The sequence below is a fragment of the Manis pentadactyla genome, chromosome 10 (genome assembly GCF_030020395.1).
Source record: "Manis pentadactyla isolate mManPen7 chromosome 10, mManPen7.hap1, whole genome shotgun sequence".
NCBI lineage: Eukaryota > Metazoa > Chordata > Mammalia > Pholidota > Manidae > Manis > Manis pentadactyla.
This window is the reverse complement of record NC_080028.1, coordinates 38,456,061-38,473,292: the sequence shown is the minus strand read 5'-3', so window position 1 is coordinate 38,473,292 and position 17,232 is coordinate 38,456,061. Positions and strand designations below refer to the sequence as shown.

Genomic DNA, 17,232 nt, shown 5'->3' with positions numbered 1-17,232 from the left:
GGCTAAGCCCCTATCTGACCTCCTCTGGGGGTCTTTTGGGGGAACCCTAGTTGGCAGCACTTTCTTCCACCTCTGAAATTTACTGTCCATAAGGTTCACTTTCATGGTCAGGTTTATTATTATTATTTCTAATATCTGGGATGCATATGTCTTTTTTTAGTCACATAAGACCCAGTGCTCTTTGGGACCATTTTTTCCTTTTTAACTCCTTCTCTTTATATGACACAGTGCCAGCATGAGGAATTGAGTCAGGGTGGGTTGGCTGTTGACTGGCTGAACCTTTCCTCTGAGAGCTTGTGCCTCAGTCTGTGTTGTGGTGGCTTGTCTGGGGCTGAGGTGACTGAGCATCTGTGAACTGCAGAGCCAGGGGTGTCCTGATAATGGGGTGAATAGGACACATGAAGGGGCCCCTGTTGCAGTGAGGTGAGGCCACCGGGGCCTGAATGGCTGTAGGCTGAGGGTGCTTGAGTATGTGTGTGGAAATGACGGAGGTCAGTGGGTTTTATTCAGAAAGACCCTATGGGGGAGGAAAGTATGAAAGAGATTGAAAGGTGAGAAGGGAGGGGCTGGCAGAGGATGAATGAGGATATCCAAGTGGGCGAGGCTTACAGAGAGTAAGGAGCTGAAAGCAGCTTTGCCGGCTGGTAAGGACCCAGGTGTACACCTGGCAGGCCTTGTGTTGAGGAGGGGCACAGCAATTGTACATTTGCTCTACACTGTGAGGATTGTACCCACTCCTACATTCCCTGCTCCCATCCCTCCCCAAACTCTAGTCCAGATGAGATCTTAGGTTTCACTGTGACTTACCCACACCAAGCTCAGGTCAGGTCTGTTTTGCACTATACCCTCGAGGTCCTCTCTAGGGCTGGAGCTGCCTTTGAAGTTGATGGAGAGAAGATCGGTGAGCTGTGTGCTGAGCCTACATCTCCCAGCCATCAGTGAGGCCAGGAGGATCTCCACTTTGAGCCCTTTTTCAGGGACCGAGGGGTCGACACTATAGTTGTCAAAACTTAGGTTTTTCAGCCTCAAATGCTGTGTGAATTGCCAAGCATCTCTGGGCAGAAGGGTGGCAGCATCGCTCAGCTCCAGGGCCCACCATTCACTGCACTGCTGGAGCACAACTCTAGGTGGTGCCATTCACATAGAATTCAGTGTGCATGGTGCCTATCCCAGCCCGCCCACCAGAGCTGAGTGACAGTGGGCCACTATCATGCCCTTTTGGGGTCAGGTTCTGTTTACCAGCCCAAGCTGGTCAACCTGAGAACTAGGAATATTCAAGTGAGGCTTTGCCTAGAGACAGAGACATGGACAAAATTATCTCCAAAGTTAAGTCCTCATGAGAAGTGGGCACCAGGAAACCGGAGCTGTCTCCAGGAACAGGGAACATGTCTCCTGGGCCATGGGAACAGGTATATTCTGGATTAGGCTACAGGGAAAAGAAATGACAAATTCCTCCCATCTGGGAAGGAAAACTGTCTTAAACTCCAAGATTTAAAAGGATGACCCACATGTCAGCACCAGTGGGGCCTGGCACTTTCTGTGTCTGCAGTTAATATGAGGTGAATCAGAATCAGTGTCTACATTCCAGTCTCTAGGTTGGGGTTCCTAGGCACAGAAAGGCCTTGCCACCATGGGGACACTTGTGCATGGGAATCTGCTAAAATCTGAAATGGGATCCTGACCCAGAAGGGGGGTCAGGAATTTGTTTCCTTTCCTTTTACTCCTTCTTCAGGAAAGCTTAGTTCACTGCTTAGGATGAAAAATAACAACCAGATGAATGAAGGGATTCTCATCAGGAATGATAAATAATACACTCCAGATGTGGCTCCAGAGAACCACATCTGAAGAGCAGTGCTGACTCCAAGCAGTCACCTTGCGAGGAGAGCCCCTTATTCCAACAAGGCCTCAGAGACTAAAGGTTTTGTGTCTTTTCTTTGGGAACTGTCTTCAGGGTATTTGACTCCATTTTTTGAATGTCCTTATTAGTGACAAATCTTTATCCTTCGCTTTTTTTAGAATCACGCTCAAAAAATAATTCATAGATAATCATGGTTGTCTTGAATATTTTGTAAAATGGCTACAAAGTCAATTTTTAAAGGAAGCTTTGCAGAAATGTTTTTATCAATAGAGATACATATGGAGTAAGTGTATGTCCTCCTAAGGACACCCGTTGTTTACCCTCCCATGTTTCTCTGAAGAAGCTAATCACAGGTATATATCCCATTTTGTATTTTATATAATAAAATAATATATATTGATGTTGAAAGCTGTGTGCTAGCCACTTCCTCCCCCTCCTGCTATTGTGAGTTAATACCTCTGATGATGTATAATTCATTTGCTTTTGCCAAGGAAGAGAGGGAATAGAGGCATGGAGAGGCCCAAGGGAAGCACTGGTACAGTTATTCAGCGAGAAAGTTGAGATCCCTGTCTGCACTCAAGAGATGTCTAACTCCGCTTGCCTCTCCTAGGCATGCATGGACCGGCTGTTCATGGTGTTCATTCTTCTAGAGAATTTGGACAGCTGGGCAGTGTGCACAGCCCTTTTTTGAGGGTTAGATTAATTTCTTACCTTGGTTGCCTGTTATTCAGGCATACCTGCAAAAATCAGCCCTAAAATCTAAGGGAGGGAACCTGTTGGTTCATGAATAATGTAAAAATGTATTTTTCACAAAAATGGAGGGGGAGAGATCAAAATGAACCTACACAGCAAACCTGTTTACGACGATTATTAGTTACCCTCAGTGAAGAACTCTCCCATTGAGGAAGTTTCCAGGAAGTTTCTTTTCCTGAGAAAAGACCAGGAAGAAGTGGCTGAGCACCAGAGCAGGGAGACTGTAGGCCACTCTTGGAAATCCTCACCTGCCTTGCCTAGGGGCTTCTCTGTTAATTTGGAGAGGCTCCTGGCTCCAGGCTGGGTGGGGTGTGTGGAGGTGGTGGTGGGCACGATCGCTGGGGCTGGGGCAGAGAGAGGGACGGAATGACCTCCAGGAGGACTAACCAGGCAGAACGCCCAGTGCTCCTTCGCTGATAGACCATGCTGCAAATCAGGAATTTATTAGGAGCTGAGACTCATTTTCCCACCCTTTATAGCCCTGACGACTCAGAGCCAAACTCTGGCAAGGGGCTTCCTCATGGTTTTAATTAGACAATTAATTTTTTATTGGGTCGTTTGATTTCCGGAGCCGATTCCACTCTCCCTCTTGTCCCCCACCTGCCTCCCAGCTGTGAACAGCCAAGGGGAGACAGGGGGATTCAGGGACGGTGCAGGGGGAAAAATGCTGTCTGCTTTTGAGCTGATTTAGGAGTCAGTGAGTGGGGAGGGGACTGGAATTCCTCTGCCACCCTCAGCTGGTCTAGCACCGGAGACACTATCCAGAGCTCAGACCTGGGCTTGTAGAGTCTGCACAAAGGCAGGCTTAGCTACTCCTCCCAAGATTCTCCCAAGCTGTTGGGCTAATTAGTAACATAGGATGGGAGTGGGGGCAGGGAAGAGTGCCCGAGATACATTAGTGGCATTTCTGTGGTTAATCCCAACGTGCTTGGAGGCTGTTTACCCTCTACCCAGGGATGAGGAATCTGTTTGAGTTAGAAGGGCAGAGAGAGGCCAGGACTTGGCTCTTTCCCCCACCTGCTTTTAGGAGCTGGGGTGGGGGTGCTGAGCCAGCAGAAAAAAAGTGAGAGGGAGCCTGTCTCCAATCTGTCTCCCTTACTGATCTCCCTACCTTGCAGCTGCTGGCGTGCTTTTGAATCTTGATCCTTTCCACTCCTGCTCCACCCCTTGCCTCTTGTCAAATATCAACTAGAAAGGTGGGGAGAAAGGAAAGAAGGGATGCCTGTTACAGCAGCGCAGATGAGTCCAGGGGTGGGAGGGCCTATCTATGCCATAAATGCTCTCTCAGAGGAGTGGGGAGTCCCCTCCCAAGATTCCTGACTACCCTGTTACTCCACCCTGAAAAGAAAAGAAGGCTAGACTTAAGGAAGAACTTACTTTCAGTAGCAGAAACAAGTAGTTCCATCTTAAAGGTTTTATGATATGGCAAGGCCAGTATTTTATTGAGACCAACATTGCTCAGAGGCCTTAAAATGGAACTGTGGGGAGTGAGAGGACTGATTCCTCAGGTGTCCTGTTGGTGGGGACATTGTCACTTGTTGTTCCAGCACAAGGACTCCTGAAGTATGTAGACACACACCACACACACACACACACACACACACACACACACACACACACACCATTAATGCAGCCCTTCAGAACCAAACTGACAAACTGCAGACACAAGAGTGGGCTCTGAGGAGCCTCTGGGAACAGGGCTCTGGGGCCCTCACAGGCACCCCAAAAGAATAAGTCAAGACACCATTCAAAGGGAGGGGCCCTGGTAACCCTCCTTGCCACCCACATTCTCCTTTAGTGTGAACACCAGTGTTGGTGAATGTGTGGGTCCACCCAGCACCACCCCACTAGAGGGCCAGGGAGAGCATTAACTTCCCTTGGGATCCAGTACTGGAAGTAACAGTAGCGCGTATTTATACACAAAGATAAAAGGACCTAGAGATGAGAGGGTTCCCCAGAAGCTCAGTGTGCAGGCCTCTGGATCAAGGATTTGTTCTGTAAGCAGATTTTATTCTCCTTGTGGGAAAACACCTTGAGCAATCCCTCTACAAGGGCTCAAGGTGGTTGCATGCTGGGGGTGAAGGGCTAGCCCCAGGGGGCAGACATCCTTGGGACTCAGTCCTGCCTCCTGTTCGGGCACATCTCTGACAGCCTGTCTGCTACCTCCCAAGCTGTGCAGAAAGGTATTCAGAAATCCACAGAAGGGACAAAAAGGTTGTGTGTTTGGGGGGTGGCGGCGCAAAAGGCAGAGCAAGCCCAAGAGCAGCTATTGAAGTTTGTGTTTCCATGTGGTTCCAAGGTGGACGGAATTCAGACAGGTGCCCCGTTAAGGGTGGTGCAGCACGTGTGCCTGGGGATCCTGAGCGGGGCCTCGCTGGGACAGTGAGAACAAAGGGGCAGGAGCGCAGCCACTCCTCTGGCAGACAGGTCATGTGTGTGGAGGGAGCAGTGCCCATCTGGAGGGAGAGGGGAGAGAGAAAAATGGCAAAAAGGATAGGAGAGAGAGATGAAATAAAAATGAAGTCACTGACGTAGAGGGAGAGCTAGCCAAGAGAGCTTCACACAGAGAGGCCAAGAACCACCATGTGAGCTTGTGGAGCGACAAGGCGGCTGTGGAAGGCGGGAAGGGAGACCCTCCTCTGGAGGGTCATCAGGGAGAAAATTGGCCAGGGAAAGCCGGGAGGGCAGGGGCTGCTGAGAAAGCCCCCGCTTGCCAGGCAGAGAGTGGAGGTGACAGAACCTGAGTCTCCCAACTCGCAAGCCGGCAGCACTCTCCCCTTGTCCCCCCGCTTAGCCCAGGCCTGAGATTGACAGGACTGCAGCTTCTTGGGCTCTGGGAGGATTTGAATAATTAAGTCATCTGGATTCTTATGATTTACCATTTTCAATGATAAATAGACAGCGCCCAAGCCAGCCAGTTGGCAAAACTCTGGCTGCTAGTTATAATTTGTCAAGCTGCCAGCAGATTCATGTTTTATGCTAATGGAGAGAGGACTCACTGACTAGGGGGAGGCAGTGACCGGGTCAGCTTTTTCCTCAGGCACCCCAGAGGTCGAGAGGTCAGGGGAGAAAGGCTGAGGCTGGTATGGATTTTCTGTAAGGGTCAGGGTAATTTTATAATAATTCAGCCAGTACGCACACTTTTGCATACACAGAGGGTCATGTATGCAGAGATATGTTCAGATCTGTGTGTGTACCTGCCCAACACACACGCGTGCGCACACACACATACACACACACACCTGCTTCCGTGTAGACATCTGGGTCCAGTACACATGAACCTGGTGCGGGGACACTTGTCCAGCCCCCTTCAGTTCACTTGCACACCCTTGCTGTCACCTTCAGGCACATGATCACACAAGGCAAAGCCAGAGCCTGCTTAGAAACCCAGAGAAACATATCACCCCCACACACCAACAATGCACGCATCTTTGGGGTTGGCCCAGGAGGGCCCCTCTGCCAACCATCCCAAATGCTGTATTTCAGGGCTTTCATGCCTGCCAATCCCAGTGTGTGTTTCTTGCTCCAATCCTAACACTTTTCCAGTGGGGGAAACAAATGAACCCCAGGGCAGTCCTCTTCTCCACCCAAGTATGGTGGGTAGCTGGAGCTGAGAGGACAGGAACTCGGAGACCGGGCACATGGAAGGCTGCGATCAAAATCAGCGGAATGCAAGTTTTCTTTTCCATTGATTTATTTTTATATTTTTCTACACACACTGAAGCCTCACAGTGGCAAGAATCATTTTTGGCAGTCATGACAAACTGAGGTTGAGACAATGCTTTGCATAGTAGGTGTTAAAGAAACATTAGTGGAATAAACAGCTGAAGTTACTGACTTCTAGATGGAGCAAATTGCTCATTTTCTTCTATTTTTCCACCTCAACAAGTCTTTACATCATTACTGTTTTGAGAGGCCAGAGAAGAGATGTGGGTCTGGATAAAGACCTCTTATTCCTTGATTCAACAAATCTAGGCCTTTGGTGTGGTGAAAAATGCTAATTTTATACCAACTGAAGTGATCTGGTCTCAGTTGTGACCCTAAAATGCTCAAAATGGATCAGTGAGCAAGGGAGGGCTGAGAAGGGGCATCTGCCTTCCTCCTGCCCCGAAGAGAATGTGCATTTGTTTGAATAGCTTATGAGCACAGCTGGAAGCTGCAGTTCATTACTATCAGTGGCTTTAAGGTTTGGTGGGGGCATGGGGAAGGATTAGGGGCATGGTAGACACATTTTATTTCCCTGTTCCCCACCACCCCTAAATGAGGGAGAAAAACACAAGAGCAAACCGCACGGAGCAGAGGCCAAGGCGGCACGGAGAGCCTAGAGGCAGAAACTGCTGCCAGCATCAGGCTCCAGGATGCGGCTGCAGCTGTCGGCTCTGCTGGCTGAGATTCCGGATTCAGCAAAGTGAACTAGGTTCCCTTCTTCTCCAAGCGGCCAGGTTGGGGCAAGGAAGCTGCTACAGGCAGAAAGTGTGCATCCTTCCACCAAGGCCTCGAGTGGCCTCCTTTGTTGAGCAGAAGTAGATGGCAGGGACCCAGTTAATCAGGGGTACTCCTTAGAGAGACGGCCCAGAGCCAGAATCAACCAGCCTCTCCATCTGAGGGAAAGAAGACCTTAGATGCATCAAGAATAAGGAAACAGGCTTTGCTTATGTAGTGGTTTGAGGATCTGACCTGACATCACTAGCCTCACGCTCCCTGTTGCACCAAGGTGAGGTCTTGGAGGCCCTCACTCACTCTGGGGCAGCAATGGCAATACGGGAAAGGGCAGGGAAAGATTTTCTGGGATGAGCCACAGGGATGCGTCTGCAATAATCATAACTGATAAGAGGACAAGCTGACTCATCCGGCACCCGATTTGCAAAGCTTCCTCCCCACACTGCTCCTCATCTTCCAGTCCCAGTATTTGCATCCACACACTGAGCTCCTGAGGGCAGGGTGCAGGTTAGCTTGCCTAAAGGTCTCAGGGCAAAGCTTCTGGGAGGCAGACAGTACAGGAGCCCCAGCTTGGATTAGAAGAAAAGGGGAAGAGAGAGAGAAAACAGAAAGAACGGGAAGAGGGAAGAAAGGGAGCAGAAGAGAGGGTGAAAGGTAAATGAAGGAAAGGAAAAAGCTTGAGGAAAGGTGAAGGAACCACACTGGGAAGCATGACTGAGAGGAGCTTTGGGGTTTCCTGTGGAAGCAGGGGGCTTGAGGGCCCTCCAGCCTATCCTCAAGATGCACACTGCCCTTGGAAGCTCCGGCTGACCTTGGTGACCTTCCCCATCCCACTTTTGGGGAACAAAGGAGTTACCTAATTGGCTTTAAGAAACCTTCTGAATCAAACTGGGCAGCTGCCCCCCAGCACAAGAACAGGGCATGGGAGTGCAGCCGATAGGCAACAGATGCACAATCCTATTGGCAACAGATGCACAACCCAACTCAATCTCTACAGGCTGAATTTAAAGCCACTTTGCAATTAACCTCTGTGTGTGTGAGTTCAGTGAAATATACTGCAAACCTAAAATCCACTTGCCCTCTTCCAAGAATGAGATTCTTTCTCTTCTTTCTCTGGCTCCTCCAGCACTTGCCAACCTCACACCAGCTCTTTGCAGATTAAGCCAACCCCTTCCGGCATGGAGAGACCCTGTGCCCTGGGAGACAGGTTTCTCGGGCAGGGACTGAGATAAGAGATAAAGGATGAAGGTATTTCCTCTCACCAGTGAAGAATATGGAGATGCTCTTCCCAGAGAGGACCAGCCTTATCTTCGCCCCTCTCTCACCTGCACTAAGAGAGTCAGGCTAACCAAAATTACAGAAGAACCCTCCACAGCAAAGGGTTCATTTGACCTATGACTAAACAGAGGCCTAAGATCGCAGAGCCAGAGCATCATGGAAGAACAAAGTTGGCCAGTCTGCGGACAGCCTCTGCCAGCAGGGCCTGGGTGGAGGCACTCAGAGCTGTGGGTGAGGAGACTGAGCCGAGCAGGTCACAGCTGGCCAGACTGGCCCTCTCTAAACTGCCTCTACTCCATGCACTGGTTTTGGAAGCAGAACCGGACCTCTGGAACCCAGGCAGGTGCGGCAGCAGGAGGAAGTCCTTGTCCAGCTTGGTCCGCTGCTTCATGGAGAAGCTGGTCAAGAATGTGTCTCCACCTCTCCAGTTGCCATGGCTGCAGATACTAGGGGAGGCACTGGGGACACCAACAGAGGCACTGGGGCCTGGGGTGGAGGTGGTGGTAGGCCAGATCCTCTGCTACCCCAGGTGAAGCAGGGTGGGCACCCAGGGAGCTGGGAAACCCCCACCAGGCCCACCAGCCTCTCCCTTGTTCCCTACTTCTTCCCTCCCTACACTCCTCCTGAAGCAGAATACCTGCAGTTTCTTCTTTACCTCTCTGTATCTTTATTTCTTGTTTTTCCTTCCTTTTTCTTTTTGCCTTACCTTCACTTTTTTCTTTATTCTTCCCTTCCTTCTTTCCTTTTTTCCCTACCTTTCTTCCTTTTCTACCTATCTCCCTTTCTTTCTCCCTTCCATTTCTTTTTCTTTCTTTCCTCTTTGCCTTCCCTTGTCTTTTACTTTCTAGCTCCCTCCTTTCATTCATGTACTTTCTCCTTCCCTATTTTTTCTTTCTCTTTCCTTCCTTTCTGCCTTTTTCTCTCATAAACTAATCCCACTTCTTAGTCCTGTCCTTTGTCAGAACTCCTCACACTCACCCCTCTCCCACCCCTGCCAGAGTCCCCTTCTCAGTCCCTAGCACTGGAGCTTTCTCAATCTTTTCTTCCCTTACTAGTCTTTTCTCTTTGTTCTGAATTTTTCTAGTCCTTTGTGCTGTTTCCCTGGCCTTCTTTCTATCTTCCTTTGTTTCTAAACCCTCTCTCTGCAAGAGGCATATGGCATAAAACTGCCACCTCCCCAAGTCAGGGTTCTGTCCCGTGTCAGCCCAGCAATCCTTCATGTCATTCTCTCTCAACTTCCCTCAACGTGAGGGTCAATTTCAAGGGCCCAGTAATGGGGCTATTGCCCCTAGTGAAGAAGGTGGGGCTGAGCCCACAGCTCCCCACTACATACAGGCTTAGAAGGGCCTTGCTAAACTGTTGTCACTTGTCAATCCTAATAAAGAAGAAGGGGAAGAGGAGAAAGGAAAGGGTAAAAGAGACACAACCCCACAGACTGGGGGTGGCTGGGGGGAGGCTGTTGGGAAGCCGGTGCAGAAAGGACTGGACTCATCAGGCAGTAGTGGGGGGAGCCCAAAACCAGGCCCCTTCTCTTATTGCACCCAGAGCCAGGCTGCCCACAAAAGGGGCCCTAGTTGCTCCCAGTTGTTAATTTTGGGATTGGGGCAGGATGGGACTTTCCATCCAACTCCTCTAGGATGCGGAGCTGTGCAGGGCCACATCATGGGAGGAAAGAAAAGGGCTTAGATTTCTTTAGACATCAGTCGCCCAGCTCCGGAGACCACTCTCTAGGCAGTGCCGGTTGCAGCCCCCCTAAACCTCTCAGGCGGGCTCAATTTCGGGGTTCCCATGGGAGCAGGTGCGGGGAAAGCCTCTGGATTACCGACGGAGAAACCTCCGGGTGCGGAGAAAACAGGCCTGGGTGGTGTGGGGGCTCCGGACCGAGCAGGACCCAGCGGCCTTCGGAGGGTGTGGGCCGGGTGTGTGGGGGGGGGCGCCACAGGGAAACCACGTGCTGGTCGTGGGAATTTTCTCTCCTGGGCTCCATAGGCCCTCCCGCCCTGGCCCTTTCCATGAACCGGTAAAAACGCGCTGCCTGCCTTCTGCCGGACTGCTCAGCGCGGACCCACAAACCTCAGGGGCACTGCGGACCTCTGTCCAAGGTCACGCTCAACTTTCAGGAACCCTGGGGGCCTTGAGGATTCCCCTGCCCTGTTAGGGCACCTGCAGCAGCTTCCACCTTTGCCAGCTTTGCCAGATTGCCCCTCAGGCCAGCCCCAGCACCCGCCTTGGTGTGCCTACTCCCCCCACTCAAAGCTGGGGACCCCCAAGTTCAGTCGCGCCCTACGAACCCACCCTCTGCCCTTGATTTCCTTTTGAAGAGCCTCCTCCATCTCTTCCTCTTGGGACTTCCCTTGGTAGGGGCGGCGTGGGTGGGGGGCGGGGAGGCATTCTCAGCCCCGAAAAGGGGATGGGGGCTCTTTTCCTTGCCCTCTCCTGCAAGCTGGAGAAAGTAGGAAGGTTGTGCTGGCAGACAGGGAGGCGCACTCCCTTGATTCCATCTTAGGGAAGTGCGTCTCTGGGACGAATTGGATTTAAAAGGAGTGTTAGAAATTTGGGAGAAGTTCTCACTCTAACTTAAGTCACTCCTAAGTTAGCGAAAGGTCCCGGGACAGCAGGGGCCGAGGCCATCCGGGACTGAGGCTCTGGGCTGATACCCCGCCCCCATCTGAGCAGAGTGGGAAACTGCTCTTTTCGGCTGGCACTCCTCTCCCTTCTGGGAGACCCGCTGCGGATCTCCAAGCGTCTCTTAAGCGCTTGCTGGGTGAGCAGGTTCCGGACCTGGCCGCAGTTTTTCTACAGTGGGGATCAGCCCTGATTGGGAAACAAGCGAATGTATCCTTCCTTCGATATAGGAAAAAGGGCGCCCCTCCCTCCCACTTTAAACCTCAAAACCCCACCTCTGCTCCCCTCTCTCCCTTCAAAAAACTTTTCTGAAGTTTCTGCCAGTTGCGTTTGGGAAAAGAAGTAATCACCCTCAGATCTTTGGGTCTCTGGGCCCCCGGTTTCTCCCGCTCTCCCCAGTTTCAGAAACAACCTTTCTCCTCCCTCTGCCAGTCGTCAACATAGTCCCAGAACTCGGGAGAGGAAAGCTGCTCTGGCCCCATTCAGCTGACACAGGCCCTACCCCGGCCCACAGTCCTTCAAGGGTGGGCAGTTTACTATCTGCCTGCTGGGTAAACGGGTTGGAGTAAGAAGGAGAGGGAGACACAGAGACAGATTGTTTTCAAGCTAAAGCGCACGCACCCCTCCCAGGCCCAGCTCACCTGCTCCGGAGGGCTCCTCTTGATTTTTATCCACTCAAAAGTTTGTCCTTTTCTTCAAACTGTCCCAAGGAGGGAGCAAACTCGGACGTCGGATGGGGAAGGCTCCCCTGAGGGCTGAGGCGCCTGATGCAGGGCGAGTCCCGAGGAAGCGGGACTCGGGTGCACCTTCTCCGAAGTGGGGGCCGAAGCAGTTCATCCGGAGAGAGGACATTCCGGCGCCTGGGGCAAGGGGTCAGGCTGCTAGCCGGGGGGCCGCCCGGGGCAGCGTGGGCGCTACAGAGGGAGTGGCCTTTGGGGCCGGCCGGACCCGGCAACTGGGAGGAGGGAGTCCTGGGTCCCTGGCGACGTCTCCAGCTGCCTCCAGTTTGTGCCCTCCCCGGTGTGTCCCAACCCACCACGTTCCCTCACCCATTTCTGGGGCGGCACTCAGGGCCGGGACTAGGCGGAGAGAATGAGACAGGGGGCGAAGAGACCTTCCCCCCATTTAGCCCCTCCCCAGCCTCAGCGCCGTGGCTCCCCCTTCCCTGCCCAGCGCCAAGGGACAGAGAATTGCAACTAGAAATCCGATCGATTGGTACGAGGGACCACGTGGTCCCGAATTGGCCAATGACCAGGCCGCCCGGGATGAGCTAATAATGGAAGCAATTTGTAACTTTCAGTAGCTCTCTAGGCCTGGGTGCGAGAGGGAGGGAGGCAGGCGGAGGTGGGGAGGTGGGTACCCCCAGTTCTTCCACCCTTCTCATATGTGTAGGGCATCGGATTGCCTATTTCTCCTTTCCCCTACACGCAGGCACCCGAAGGATCCCGCACCCACTTCTTTACTGCTGCCACCGCTCCAAACCAAGGTAAGCGAGTCCTCCACCCCTCGAACACCCCTCCCCCATCCTTTCTGGCACCTGCAAACAACGTCCCCCTTCTGCCTCATTAGGCAACTTAAATCCGATTTTGCTTTTCTCTTAGTTGAAATAAAACAATCCTTTTGTATTTTTTTGTATGAAATTTTCAGATTTGGGGAAAGATTAAGTTCAAATCAATATACATTTTTTGGTGCGGGTTGAGTGATGCTTTGGGGATTAATTTTATATTCCTTTCTTTTAGAGAGGAGGATTCTATTTAGGGAGAGTTCACTTTTCTTTGGGGATGAGTTACACCTTATGTTTTTGCAAGTTTCACATCTCTTAGCCTATCAAGTTTTGGCCTTTCCCCATCCCATCTTCCATGTTCAATATTTACAAATGATCACCACCTTTTTCAGGTTTATTCTTTTGTTTTTCTCCTCCCTCACTAGTTTTTTCAGTTGTTACTGAGTTTCCATGATTTTTTTCACCAAGTGTTGACCCAGGGTTAGTTTTTGCTGATTTCTCTTATTTTGTAAGTGAATTTATGGGGGGGGGGACAAGGTCTCTTTTGATTAATTCCTACCTTTCCACTTTTGAAGAACAATTTACTTGAAGTGTTTTATTCATTGTCCTCATTTTTATTTTAATCTCTCAATTTTGATGTATTTTACTCCTTTTCATGTATAAAAGGATGTCTATTTTGATGTATAAGCTCCTTTTAAAACCTGACCCATTCTTTAAATTTAATCTTTTGTATGTTAAACCACTTAAGAAGTTTTATTTTATAACTGTCACCATTTTGTACATTCCCTTCCCCTTCTCCAGGCCCCTACTTCCCTCCATCTCAAAACCCCCATTCCCAGCTTCACATTTGATGGAACTTCCTAGCCAAGAGGGGCCCTTTGGAAGAAGAAAGTGCCCTACTTGGGTCAGAGCCTACACTCAGGGAGCTGGTTCTGGGCACCTTTAATCCCACCCCTACCCCCAGCCAGCAAAATCAGGGATAGTAGAATTTCTTTTAGACTCTGGTCTGGGAATAAGCTCTTTCTTCTTGGATCTATTCTGGGCAACTCATTGGTACACAAAGTTGAATTTTGAATTCTCATCTTTTCTCTGAATTCTCAGAAAAGTACAAGCCAATTTATTTTTCCTCCCCTAAATGTAAGCCCTTTGCTTAGAATCAGTTTGTTGGGTCTCTTACCCCCTAGGAGAGGATTCCGGGAAGAGACACACAATGTTTAGTCCTCTCTTACTTTTGATTAAGACAGAGGTGGCAGGGATTGGGGGACCCCGTTTTGATCTCTGACTTTAGATAGACACAAAAGAGAGAGAGAGCTGGCCTGGGGATTCATCACTTCTGGTCAGTGAGGTCTGGCTTAGGAGAGTTTGGGGTAAATCCTGGCTCTGAGAAAATTCTTTTTGGCATTACTGTTAAGTCAACCATCAAAATGGTGTGATACAGTTTTAGCCTATTCAGATCCATTGCAGGAACAAAAATCACATTACAAGACTAATGTTTTTCCTGAAAATCTGCCTCTGGTGACTGTCCCTTTCTCTAAGAGAAACGGACCCCAACTAGGCAGAAAACTGCCACTGCCCCTCCCCTCTCCAGCTCCGTTGTCACGTTGACATTCTGGGCACATTTGGCCCAGCCCCCAGCCCCACTTCTCCCAAGTATGAATCTAAATTACTATTAATAAGGGGCCTCTCCAAGTTAATTGGCATTAAAAGAATTCATTTCAATTTGTTAATATTAAATGAACACTCTGCACTTTAGCTCTCCTCTTTGGCCTGGATTCCAGGATGAGTGATAGGAGGGGGTTGCGGGAGAGTAGAATGGGAATTTTATTTCAGACTTGCCAGCATAGCCACTGCTTGGCCTCCCCTGGGGGCAGGAGAGGCAGGAGATCAGGGCTCAGTGGGGGCCTAAATGGGGAAAGTCTGAGGGTCTCTTTTTTGGTGAAATTCATCTGATTCAGCTGGAGCGGTGGGGGAGGGCAGAATGGTTTGGGGGGTGTCGAGGGGAGGAGGGAGGGAGAGGGGCAGAATGAGCTGGCGTAGTTGGAGAACAGGTTGTGGGCTGCGCAGGTCAAGTGGATTTTGAAGGAAGGTGCTCCGTAGTTCAAAAACCCACCTCCAGAAGGGGGGGGGCATGTGAGGTAAAGCAGCTGGGGGTTTGGAAGCTATCTAGCTGTGTGACTTGAGGCAACTTGCTTAATTTTTCTCTGCTTAAGTTTCTTGCCCCATAAAACTGGGATAATAACAGTTGCTATCTCGGTGGGAGGGGGGTTGGGACTCTGCAAAATGTATTCCCACAGTGCTTGGCACATAGAAACTACTGGTAAACACTGCTCTGCTATAGCATAGTGGTGAAGAGCATGGTCCTGGAGCTGGACTGCAGGTCTGAGTGGAAGCCCTGCCTCAGGCTGGCTGTGGGATCTTGGTTGGTCAAGTTGGTACAGTTCCCTCCTCTGAAGAGGTAATGGGACCTAGCTCACAGGCTGTTGAGGAGTGAGTTAAACTGTGAAGTGCCCAGAACAAGTCAGTCCTGCAGGAAGCGCTGTTAAGCCTTAGTTGTTGTTGAGGTTTTGCTTTCCTGATCTGGGAGGGCTGGAGATGGGTAGACAGACCCTCTTAGAGGTTAAGAGTTCAGTGGATTCTCTAAGACTGTAATCATCACATCAGCCCTCTCAGCTCCATCCCAGATCTGGTCTCACAACCTGGTGCAGGTGGCGAGGGCAGGAGGAGAGTGAGACCCTGAGGCCCTGGGAGCTGGGAGGACGCCTGAGCCCTTCTCTGGTCTCTGCTTGGGCTCTTGGGTTAGGAGGTCCCTTCCCAGTGCCCACAGACTTCAAGGGGAAGTCACTTCCTTTTCCCTGGTGAGGGCCATGAAGGGGGACCCCTTTCATGTCTAATATTTCCCTCTGGTGGAGAGTCAGTCCCTAGAGTGTGGGCTGGGGGAGAGGGGGTGGAGCAGAGGAGACTGGTGTTAACTGACTGCCCTCAGACTCCGTACCCGCAGCACATACTGACCTCTCGAGAAGGTTCAGAAACAGGTCCAAAGAGAAGTGACTTTCCAACATCATAAAGCTGTCAAGTGGCAAGGTTGGAATCTGACCTCTGATCTGCCTGCCAACAAACCTTAACCCGCTTTCCATTACTGCCCCCTTTCTGAAGGGGGAGTTGGGACACATGCAAAGTTGGGACAAGGAGAAAAGACTTCCTGGAGGAGGAAAGTGTAGATTAGGGTTCAGATGGGAAGGGACTGAGGATAGGAAGTGAAGAGGACAGTAGTGGCGTATTGGCAAGGAAGGAGAGGAAAACAGGACCGTGCAAAGGCTGGGTGAGGCCAAAGGACATGGATCTGATTTGCTTTGCTGGCACCAAATACAATCAGTTACCATTTCTTGAGGGCCTACTGTGTGCAGGTATATATGTTATCCTGTTTAATGCTCACAGCACTGCTGATGGGGTTTCTTATTCCTATTTCCAGCAGAGCCAGCTGAGGCTCAGAGATCTTAATCTCTGCTTCAGTTCACACATTGGGTAGCTGGGTTTGCCTGGCACCAAAATCCAGGCCTGGGCTGCCTGCAAAGCATGGCCTTCCTGCCTCAGTCTTGCCTTCCATTCCTGGTTCAGGCCATCCTGCACGCCCACACATGTAGTCATACCTTGTGACTAGGAACAGGGGTTAGAAAATGAAATGAGCCTGAGAGAGGAAGTGGCAGGTAGGCAGTGGGGACAGAAGCCTTTCCTATGTCCTTGTAAAGAAGATGGGTAGAGGGGTGTTCTCCCTGGAGCAAGTTGCTTTCCTGGGACTGCTGATTTGGGGATGAGTGGTGGGACATCACTGGACAATCTCAGTGTTTTCTGCTTTGGGGACTCTATTTCCCCTTCCTGGGGAAGGAGAGAGGAAGACTTGGGTGTGGGTTTGAGCCCTGGTAGTAAGACAACCAGTTGTCCACTAAAACGCCTTCTCTCCTTATTGGGGGAGGGTAGAGAGTCTTCCAGCTGGACACTCCATTTTCCCAGCGGCCCTTGCTGCCAGGTGCGGCCAGAGGGGAATGTGAGCTGAGTGATGTCATCAGAGCCTTAAGGCATAAGTTCTGCTTTTGATGAGATGGACCAGATGGGACCTATGACTGAACTTCAGCCATGCAGTTGAGGAGAAATCCCAAAGAGATGGCAAAACAACAATATGGAAGGACCCGGGGTTCCTGACTGAGCAAGTGGAGCAGAGTCTCCTGCTGTCTGGGACTGCTCCCTGTCAGACCGTTAGATGAGAAATAAACTTGTGTTTTACCAACTGCTGTGTTGTGGTGCTTTTTTGTTATAGTTGTTTTGCTGTCATCCTTCTTAATATACCTTCTCACATCACATTTGTCAGTTTAAACCCCCCGGCAGGATTACATCAGATCATGGAATAATTATAACATTAATTGAGTGCCAGATATTATGCACATTATTTAATACAGCCCTTTGACAATCCTCTGAGATAGGTATAACTGTTATTCCGATTTTCAAATGAAGAAACCGAGGCCCAAAGGCGATCAGTGATGTCAGTGGACACATGGTAAGTGGTAGACCTGGGGTTCCAACCCATAGACTGTGCAGAGCTTAAACTTCAGCATGGGGCAAATCCGCCTCTGGGGACAGAGCTGGAGGAGACCCTGGAGATCGTCTAAATGCTTGCTCAGGCCCCCTCAAGGTCACAACGGGCCCGGGCGCCCCCATCCCCACCCTCACTTCAACCCGAGAGGCTTGGCTGGACAGTCATGTTAGACACTGGGTTGCTACC

General features: G+C 50.6%; 2 long non-coding RNA genes across 2 annotated transcripts; one reads left to right on the top strand and one right to left on the bottom strand.

The window, feature by feature from the left end:
* Positions 1-6,287: 6,287 nt before the first annotated feature.
* On the bottom strand, positions 6,288-12,167 carry LOC130679023 (uncharacterized). The gene is made up of 2 exons (XR_008992031.1): positions 11,596-12,167; positions 6,288-7,212 (listed from the first exon to the last, which is right to left on the bottom strand). It is a non-coding gene; the product is annotated as an uncharacterized LOC130679023 (long non-coding RNA).
* A 9-nt stretch (positions 12,168-12,176) lies between these two features.
* On the top strand, positions 12,177-16,740 carry LOC118927299 (uncharacterized). The gene is made up of 2 exons (XR_005030788.2): positions 12,177-12,440; positions 16,434-16,740. It is a non-coding gene; the product is annotated as an uncharacterized LOC118927299 (long non-coding RNA).
* Positions 16,741-17,232: the final 492 nt, after the last annotated feature.